This window comes from Diadema antillarum, unplaced genomic scaffold (assembly GCF_040938485.1).
Source record: "Diadema antillarum isolate AM-2024a unplaced genomic scaffold, OU_Dant_1.0 seq00000547_RagTag, whole genome shotgun sequence".
Lineage (NCBI taxonomy): Eukaryota > Metazoa > Echinodermata > Echinoidea > Diadematoida > Diadematidae > Diadema > Diadema antillarum.
This window is the reverse complement of record NW_027271493.1, coordinates 555,620-566,249: the sequence shown is the minus strand read 5'-3', so window position 1 is coordinate 566,249 and position 10,630 is coordinate 555,620.

The following is a 10,630-nucleotide window of genomic DNA, read 5'->3' as shown; positions in this document are numbered from 1 at the left end:
GTTAGAAACCTGAAATTAGGTCTCAACCAAAACTATGATCCCTTTAATGCCGACTTTTAATATTCAGCCTTATCATTGCTGGAAGTCTTCCTGGTAATGTTGGGAGTAGGGAGGAAGAGGCTGGTTAGAGGGGTACGCTGTTAGTAGGGCAGAATAATTATACAAATGTAGCATAGATTGGTTTTGAAAAGATTCGTCTCCACTGATGAACATAGGAACGTTGTGCCTTTGTCAACAGAATTTTCTTTGCCTGTTTATAATCGCGATTTATCAAATAAGTAGAATATCGTTTCACTTAATAACATTTCCCGAAGTAATCGCAGCTCACAATCAGGTTTAAAATCTGTACCATTCTGTATTGGATAACAAAAAAATGTCGATGTGATATGTGTCTCTTTCATTCTTGCATTTGTTTTTTTTTTTCATTATTGCTAGACGTTGACCCTTTCTTATGAATAAAAGCGATGCAATTTTATTCAGCATCATGCAGTTGGAATGAATCGAAGGGCGCGCGCACGCACACACAGTGATACTACAGCGTGAATGTTTTTCTTTGACAATATCATACACCATGTATAATCCAGATATCGACGAGTGTGCCAGCGATCCCTGCAGCTTCCCCTCTTCGTGCCGTGATGGGGTGAATCGCTACTCATGCGATTGCTGGAAAATCTTCGGATGGAACAAATGCTAAACTTGAATAGTATATCGGCGTCTTCTTGGCCGCCATTTGTGACTTTTCCAGAGAGCTAAACGAGAAACCACGCCGTATATATGGGACGAAGGTCTTTTTAAAAATCATTGATTTCTTTTTATATTGAGCAAGTTTAGATAAACATAGGTTTTCCCGTCTTGAGCACCTGTAGAAAGTATCCTGTTATTACAACTGACAAGAATATCCATGGCCACTTTGACAAAGCATATATACGTTTTACTACACGCTGCATTTAATTATATACATAATTGGTTTCTGAGTCAGCAATAAAGCTGTTCATTTCATGAGTATAAGGGGTTTTACACGTGCATCTGGTTCCGTAATTGTAATGAGTAAGTATGTAGATGTTTTTGTCCTTGCATATAGAAGAATGGTGGTATAAGAATGCATGGACTACCTCGTTTCTACACTAATTGTTAACTTTCATGTTGCGAATTCAGATACATTGGCTTTCTTCATGTGAATATACTAGATGAAGTGTTGTGGTAGGATAACGATTTTGTTACGACCAAAATCACTCTGAGAATGATCGCACAAAAGAAACAATCAACTGATGTTCAGGCGGTTTATTAACAGTGATATTGTGGGTAGTTAACAGACTGGTAATCGGCGTCACATCAGTACAATAATGATCACGAGAAACAAATATAAGTCAGTAATGGAATCACTTACGTACACATTACACGCAATATCCCTGGAAATGTCCAAATACGATGCTTGATGCACAAATGAATGATCCGCGATGCACCGATGAATGATTCCTTCGACGTAAATCCAGAGGCACAGGTTACAATAGTCTGCGTTATAATTCCAGGGTATATGTCCACAATAGATCCACGGTATAATGTTCACAGCGAAATGTGCAGAATCCAACGACCACGTCCAGTCGATGCGTTGAATGATGATTCACTTTATATTGTCCAGCTAGGAATCCAGCCCGTTACAGCTTTGCCGTAGCAATGTCCATTGACATAAGAATGGAGTCTATCTCCAGTGTAGGCAAATTAATTCTCTGCAGGCAAAATGTCTCCCAGGCCTTATCTCCACAAATATAACAGGTCAGCAGGTAACACAGGACTGACTATAACAAGTCGCTTCAGAGCCAGAAGTGACGTAACTCTCAGAGCAGAGGTGTTGGGTACTCTGCCTACTGCAGAATTTCTCTAGCTTATATACTATCTATTCACCCCTTCTAGCACATTCTGTAACTCTCTCCAACCTGGGACCACACATTCTAGCTAGTCCAAGTTCCAGGAATCCTGGATGACTCACTGCCTAACTATGTACAAAACATCATTACCAAGAATAACTACCAATCACATTGGGCTACAGGGACAGTGCCTCACTCAGCCAAACATGTAAGCACTTCCCAGAACTTTCTGGAACAGGTGAAATCATTCTAGATTGAGTGAGCTATATTGTATTTCCTGTTGCATGCATACACTGTATAGCTACATTGTATACCACCTAGAAAATTCTCCACTTATCTGGTCAGCCTGTATGTACTATATCTATACCATATAGAATGTTCTCCATGAATCTGGTCAACCTGTGTACATACACATTAAAACAGCCATGCATACAGTACATCATACATATATATATAACTACTAGTGTGTACATTTGTGACAGTAATGTATATGCTTTAGTGGAAAAACTTTGTCTTTTGAAGAATTGCACAAGGTGTCTTGACACTTATGTAGTTGGAAATGGATGTTTAAATCCGGTGAGTGTATTTGTCGCGTTCTTAATTGTGATAATCTATTAGTGGATTTTAAGTATTCTGAACTTAAAAGGCAATTCCGAAGGTATACTAGATGAAATGTATCAGAAGTGTATAAACGTGATAGCGCTTACGAAAATTGTGATATTGATTTGATGTGATAAAGGGCAATAATAACATCAGATTGTCCGAAACAACATTAAAAAAATTATAATCAGTTATGTTAGAGTAAGAAAGTGATACAACTATATACTATCATATTGGAAAGAGAGATCTTATCTAAATACTGATTTTGATTAATATGATGTTTTGAACTAAAAATCGAAAACTAAGGAACAGCTAAGGAACAACTAAGTATCAAAAGTAATGCTATTATATAAGACATTACATTGCATTTAACCAGATGTAATCTTTTCAAATGGTAAATTGCAAGTGAAAATTTGTGCACATTTTGTTCTGATACTCACGGTCGTTTAGTCGTGTTCTCTTGGAGTGTCCTAAACTGTCGCTGTTTTGGAGAATTGTAATATCACACATTATATTCAATTCGCATTCAGAAAAAAGTCAAATTAGAAGTCATCGATTATTGAAATGGAATAAAAGAGTCCAAATGCAACGAATATAAAGAAAATGATGATATATGCCAATTATGCAATCTATACATAAACAATACATGATGCATTTTTTAGAGGACATACATAATAGCTTTAGAATGTGGGTTAGTTCTAGAAATGGAATACTCTAATTAGACGATGTTCCTGAGATTATATCAAATATGTTGAGATCATTCACTCTAAATTCCTTAGATTGAAATATCATTTTTGAATTATTATTTCAATCATTGAAGAGTCGAAGGTTTGGATTGGGCATGATTTAAAAAAAAAATGATCATATGATTATGATCTTACCCCCCCCCCCCCATAAAAAAAAAGATTACTTATTTTTAGCAATAATGTTAACTCTGGGAAAACTCTTCAAAGCATCCAATCTCTTACCAAAATAAAATGGTAAAGAATTAGGACACTGTAGTATAACTTTTGACCTTGAAATGGAAATTCTAAGTCTGTTCCTGCCGATTTTTTTCTTTTTCGTTCTTGATAAAAAAGTTGTTGTTTTTTTCCCCCCATACTGTCCCTATCGAGCCTGGCGTAAAAATGGGTATCTGGCAATGCTGGGAGTAATGATAATAATGGGACTTTTTGGGAGAACCATGCAAACAATGAAGCGATATATCTTTTTGCTCTACAGCATAATAATGATAATAGTTATAATAAAAATAATTGTAATACAATTATATCATTGTTGATCATTAACAATTAAAATGATAGAGATGATGAAAATGATGATATATTTGATAATAATATCCAGCTCTAGCAACTTGCCATGGATCTACAGTGAATGACGGTGTAGAAGGAATATATAGAGCATTTATGAATAACTATCTACTAGTAAGTTGAAAAGACAAGGGAGGGATATACCAAATCAAAGAAACATCACCTATAAAATAGGGAATGTTAAAGAATCTTGCAATGACTATACACACACAATATTGTTTTTGCTCAAGAAGTATTTTCTTAAAGCCGTGTACTGAAATCAAAATAAACTACAGGTTTGAATATTCACCTTTCGAGTAATCAGTAAACAGTGGAAAAACGTGTTTGTACGTAATGCAGAAATAATATTGCGCCTGAGTTGCGCCTGAGAAAACCATTGACTTGTCTGTCCGCTAGAATGATAATTGCGGTGTTATTATATTAACGTACGTGTGACTTGTTGCTTTTTGATGATTAAAAATGGTGTGTTGAAATAAACTCAATATTGTAGTACTGTACAATCACCATCGACATTGTTTCTTTTGTAAAGTATACCGTAATGGAATTAAGGTACTTCGTGATTCAGCACTGAGTCTGAGGATGTAGGTGTGTGCCGTTGGTTGTATGTGTGACTTTTCTGTGAAATCAAAATCTCTGTTATTTCCGCTGAAGTCAATAAACTCCTACAGAGTTCAAATTCATGATAAATTCATTTCAGTAGATATACACACACAGCTTGCAGTAAGTTGTTGTTAAAACAAAAGAAATAAAAGGAAAACAATGAAATGAAACCCGGAAGTAGCACCAGAATTATTGTTTGCCCCCCCCCCCCCCCCCCCCCTTTACGAAATTCCTGGATCCGCCCCGGACAACAGGACAAAGTACGAGAAGAAATGAAGAGTTTGTTCGCAAAAACCGATAAGTCCATTTTTGAAGATTTTGAAGTACGGTCTCTTTCATAAAGTACAAAATAATACCTTTTAAATGATATTGGTCACTACATCAAAGGTACATTCTTGAAGCTATGCTCAAAAGAAGCAAATATTTTCTTATTGTTCTCTTTATTTTTCTTGACCTTTAATCGGAAATATCTCCATTTGGCAAATATGGACTTATCGGTTTTTGCAAACAAACTCTTCAAATTAATTTAAAGATAATAGAAAATAGGAATGTCAATTTCAAGACAACTGCTGACTAACTCGTATTGATGAAGGGATTTCTTTGATTTGTTTTGTTTTGTTTTGTTTTGAATAAGAATAGCGTCACTCAGAGGAAGCAACATTTTAGTTATTTGTTGTTGTTCGACCAGCATACTCCCGTGTAAAGAGTAAAAAACAAACAAACAAACAAACACAAATCAAAACAAAACCAGAGATTACATGATTATTATCACAATCATTATTGACCTCTGAGCAGAGTTGACTTGAACACAGTTGCCTTTTACTTCCTTCCTTCCTTCTTTCTTTTTTCTTTCTGCATCTCTTTCTTCCTTCCTTCCTTTCTATCTTTCTTTATTCATTAATCTTATTCATGTATTTGTTTATCTATATTCTATTTCTTTCATTGCTCTTCCATTCATTTTTCCACACTGATATAGAGGTTAGTTTACACACATTAAATCAGAATTCGTTGGCGTACTTGGTATGTAACTTTTAATCTAGATACGCGACCAAAAAGCCAGACAGAAAGAATGAAAATGTTATTTTCGTTGAGGAAGTAATTCTGGACATACATATACCAGGGCTCGACACTAACGGTGGCCCGGTGGCCCGGGGCCACCATAAATGAAAGTCGGGCCACCAAATTTCAAAAAAAGAGGCAAATTTGGTGGCCCGCCTCGGGCCACCAAAATTTTTTGGAAAGTATGTCAATAAATTCATAACTTTTTGCGCCGGAAATTAGCACTTAAATTTGTTCAAAGGATGGATGAAAAGGACTGAACGAATGCCTGAGAGTGAGTGTTGCAAGTTTGTTGAAGTTTATTTATGAGTAGATATGTCCAACTTCTAATTCTTACTATCATAAATCTTAAATATTTGACTCATTAAAAAAAAAGGACTTTTAATGTTTTTTATTGTTGTTTTTTCGGGACACCAAATTTTTCTCTCGGGCCACCAAAAAATTTAAATTTAGGATTTTGGTGGCCCCATCGGGCCACCAAACAAAAAGTTAGTGTCGAGCCATGCATATACGCCTAATCATCGAAGATTAACTACAGTAGTGATCCTTGTTAACAAAAAGAAGAAAAAAAGTATCGGAAAAAAACACCAATCACAAGCTGGGAAACATCTATCTACATCATTCACGTTGTACGCCAACATAGAGTGTAACGAAAAATCGTGATTTAAACGAAATCGATAAAATGGACATCGGTTTTCGCAAACAACTCCATTTTTGTATGCATGCTGGGCTTGGTATAGTAATTGCACAATTGTCATGCAGAGAAATGTTACGCAATATAGTGTAAAAACGATAATTTTTTTTTTTTTTTTTTTTTGCTATTATTATTTTTTTTTTTTTGCTTGTCAGCTGATGAAACCCATATGTGGCACCAAAAGTATAAAGTGCCCCCCCCCCCCCCTTCCACTTTTGAAAACGTGGCGCCGGCCATGATAACGACAGTTGTCCTGGTATCAACACTCCCCAAAAACTCCATATACTCTGGGTTATGACAGTATACAAAATAATGACGCACAGGTCTGAGTGCGTCAGTCGGAATTGTGTGCATAAGGTAACTATGGAATGCTTAACCCACGAGGCGAAGCCGAGTGGGTTTAGGCTAAATTCCATAGTTACCGCATGCACACTGTATTCCGACTGACGCACGAAAAGACATGTGCGTCATTTGATTTATAGAATGGGTAATTTTCTTGTCAAAAACCCAGTTTTCTATCGTGTTACCCGATGACAAAATTACTGGATGCATTTCCTTTTGGCTTTCCGTAAAGGGCATGCATACCCGTACTTACCGTTTTCAGAGACCCCAACCCCAAGCACCTTCTGATCTGGAGATTCTCCCGCCCGAAACCCCTAGCAAACGGGAGACTCCAAGTTGATGTGTGCGAAGCGCGAAGTTAGGGTTCTAGATGCTCTCTGGTGCTATCTAAGGCTTATTTTTTCAACATATACGATATCAATAAGTAAGAAATCCTTTCCACCGGGAGACACAGAGCCAGGGCGGGAGAAATCAAATCTCAAGCGGGAGAACGGGAGATCTTGCAAAAATGGGTTTTCGGCGGGAGATCTCCCGTCGAAAACGGGAGAGTTGGAGTCTCTGCGTTTTTACTGGATGCATGGCCAGCCATGCATAAGTTTTTACTGGATGCATGGCCAAGCCGAGTGCGCGAACGCTTGCTTTAGTGCGCGAACCTTTGTTACAAGTACGCGTACTCTTGCTAAGTGCGCGATAACATGTTTACCACTGGCGTTCAGACGATCAGCGCGTAGAGAGATTGTATCGTTTTTACGATCGACCGTCCACACGTGTCTTGATATCCCCCGGTGAACGGGGGACAAATCACTGCTAGGCACCGTATGCGCGTACAAAATGGCATTTTGAGCATGCGCACTCAGCTGCATGAGCTGCGCGCACTGTCCCCCACCAGAATTTCCCTGCGTTCAGACGATCGCTGCGAGGGGAATGTCCCGTTTGCCAGGACATAATCCCATCGTGTGGACGCTCGGTGGGACATTCCCCTGTCCCCCGGCAAGCTTGTCGAGCCCGGCAACAAATTCTGGTGGGGGACAGTGCGCGCAGCTCATGCACTGTTTTTCAAGTGCGCATGCTCAAAATGCCATTTTGTACGCGCATACGGTGCCTAGCAGTGATTTGTCCCCCGTTCAGGGGGATATCAAGACACGTGTGGACGGTCGATCGTAAAAAAGATACAATCTCTCTACGCGCTGCGAAGAGGGGGATCGTCTGAACGCCGGGTTTGTTGCCGGGCTCGACAAGCTTGCCGGGGGACAGGGGAATGTCCCACCGAGCGTCCACACGATGGGATTGCCGGGGGATGTCCTGGCAAACGGGACATTCCCCTCGCAGCGGGGGATCGTCTGAACGCAGGGGAGGTGACTCAGCGTGTGGCCAGTGAACACATAGCTCTCGACCAATCAGATCGCAGGATTCTCGCTACCCATTCTATAATATACAAATGACGCACAGGTCTGAGTGCGTCAGTCGGAATTGTGTGCATAAGGTAACTATGGAATGCTTAACCCACGAGGCGAAGCCGAGTGGGTTTAGGCTAAATTCCATAGTTACGGCATGCACACTATATCCAACTGACGCACGAAAAGACATGTGCGTCATTTGATTTATAGAATGGGTAATTTTCTTGTCAAAAACCCAGTTTTCTATCGTGTTACCCAATGACAAAATTACTGGATGCATTTCCTTTTGGCTTTCCGTAAAGGGCATGCATACCCGTACTTACGGTTTTTACTGGATGCATGGCCAGCCATGCATAAGTTTTTACTGGATGCATGGCTAAGCCGAGTGCGCGAACGCTTGCTTTAGTGCGCGAACCTTTGTTACAAGTACGCGTACTCTTGCTAAGTGCGCGATAACATGTTTACCACTGTGACTCAGCGTGCGGCCAGTAAAAATGAACACATAGCTCTCGACCAATCAGATCGCAGGATTCTCGCTACCCATTCTATACTAGTAATAAAGTGATGACCATTATTATCAAAAATGTGTAAATAGCGACGTAGAGGGCGACAAATACTTAGTGGAGTGACTCTTGAGAAGGTGGCAAACAAACAGTCGAGGATCGCAATGTCTGTTCGGGAGGGATGAGAAATGCGAATGTTTTTCGAGTAAGTTGATTGATTATTTCTGTCCGTATTGGAGCATATTTACTCTTAAGTAGCCTCTTGTTGTGGCCTTTATACATCTTAAATTGATACGAATTCGTCAATATTTCGAGATTTAGTTAATTTGCTGAGGTTTTTCTTCGTTGCGTACTCTTATTCAGCGCGACGATACCACAATCGCAGAATTGATGAATGGACACCGTACATAGTAAAGCTAGCCGGGGTTTGCACGCAAATGTATGGGAAACGGCTTTGAAATCCCTAGCAACGTGACGCTTGTACAATGTACTATAGTACGTAAATGAAGGCAATTGATTTCAAACGACTGACCTCAGAACATGCAGCAGCAAAACCATCATTTACATTATTACAATGTAGATTGGCTGCCATAATTTCACACTAGATCTAACTAGATTTAAAAAAAACCAAAACTGGAATATGCTATGTATTCTGCAATTAAGCCAAAGTCAGCTGCAGAAGCAACTAGACTACACTCTTTTGGTCTTACACTTAGACTAGACTACACTGTCTACAGTCATGACAGTTGACAGATTCATGTAGGGCCTATGTCAAAAAATCGATGCATTCCTGTCAAAGTCAGAGTCAGAGTATGGACTATGGTTGGGTGTCCAGCGCATCGACACCCTTGACTAAGGCCTAAGACTAAAGTAACGTTAATGTTTTTCTGTCAATAGCAGAGACTCCAACCCAAAGCACCTTCTGATCTGGAGATTCTCCCGCCTGAAACCCCTAGCAAACGGGAGACTCCAAGTTGATGGGTGCGAAGCGCGAAGTTCCTAGGGTTCCAGATGCTCTCTGGTGCTATTTAAGGTTTATTTTCTTCAACACAAGATAGAAATAAGTAAGAAATCCTTTCCAACAGGAGACAAAGAGCCAGGGCGGGAGAAATGAAATCTTAAGCGGGAGAACAGGAGATTTTGCAAAAATGGGTTTTCGGCGGGAGATCTCCCGTCGAAAACGGGAGAGTTGGAGTCTCTGCAATAGATAGACTTTGACCGACAAATATGTCTAAGGCGAAAAACTTCTCATTTATGACATTTGCTGGGTCAGTTATGAACAACTGACCCAGCAAATGTCATTATTATTATGAAAAATTTTTCGCCTTAGACATACTTGTCGGTCAAAGATAGACTCTACTTGAAATATCTCACAATTTGCCAGAAATGTTACTCACATGTAACACCGTTAAAGAAAATACTCTGAATTTACAGGCATGCATTGAAAATGCGATTTGTGGTACACACTCCAACTCCAAGATAATGCGGCTTCGAACGCGTGGGTTATTTTGATGCACGCAAGCAGGGCTTCAGTTGCACCGTGAATTTTGAAACCAACAGTAAACACCCCTGACCCCTAGTTACTCTACCCTCCATTGACAATAGTTTGTGTGAAAATAACATAGAACCAGGCCAGGTCTAATGCTTTTCCTACAATGTACACCTATGTGCTATTTATAATGCACAGTCTGACGCCACAGTAACATTGTTTTGCTGTTGATCTCTGCAGCTCTTTTATTATATTGTGTTTTTCAGTAATACATTAAATTATGTATTTTGACATCTTATCCCTACCTAGCTAGGCTAACGAAGAATGCAAAAGCCAAAACAACTGCACGTAGTCTCATGCCTGAAACTTCGTTCTTTACGCGCAATGCTATGAATAAAAGAGGTCATTTTCAATGTACAGTGTCAATGTGTTGGACACCTACAGTGTTGTACAGCAATTGTACATGTACACTGTACATCTACTGTATATGCCATATATTTTGCGAGTCTAAATCTTTGCGAATTGGGAATTCCCAACGATTTTGCGAGTGGTTAAATATGCATTCGTGGAGTCCTGTACTGAACGGAGAAATGTAAACTCGTACGTCGCATCTACATTGGGATCGGAGTCAATATCTTTGAGAGTCTTTAATTTCCCGTATAGCACCTGACTTGCGAAATTCGCGAAAATAAAAACCTTGCGAAATATTTGGCGTATACATGTACTGTACATTACTATTCTATAGTCTATGCATCAAATTCACATACAAATGTA